The sequence below is a fragment of the Aptenodytes forsteri genome, unplaced genomic scaffold (genome assembly GCF_000699145.1).
Source record: "Aptenodytes forsteri isolate BGI_AS27 unplaced genomic scaffold, ASM69914v1 Scaffold657, whole genome shotgun sequence".
In the NCBI taxonomy this organism is placed as follows: Eukaryota; Metazoa; Chordata; class Aves; order Sphenisciformes; family Spheniscidae; genus Aptenodytes; species Aptenodytes forsteri.
Genome location: NW_008795019.1, coordinates 1 through 303, shown reverse-complemented (window position 1 = coordinate 303; position 303 = coordinate 1).

Sequence of the window (303 nt, the reverse complement as noted above, 5' to 3'; positions counted from 1 at the left end):
CCCCGGGGCTGCAGTGCACGGCACGGCACGGCACGGCCACGCACGGCTGCATTGCATGGCCCAGCGCAGCCATGCACGGCACAGCGCGGCTCATGCAGCCATGCACGGCTGCATTGCAAGCTCTGGCACAGCCGCACAGGGCACGGCACGGCACAGTCGTGCACGGCTGCATTGCATGGCACGGCACGGGCCTGACACAGCTCGGCCCAGCCCTGCGCGGCTGCACTGCGCACCCTGGTGCAGCCGTGCCCGGCCTCGCACGGCCAACGCCCCCGTGCCCTGCAAGGTGCCCTCCTGCATGGG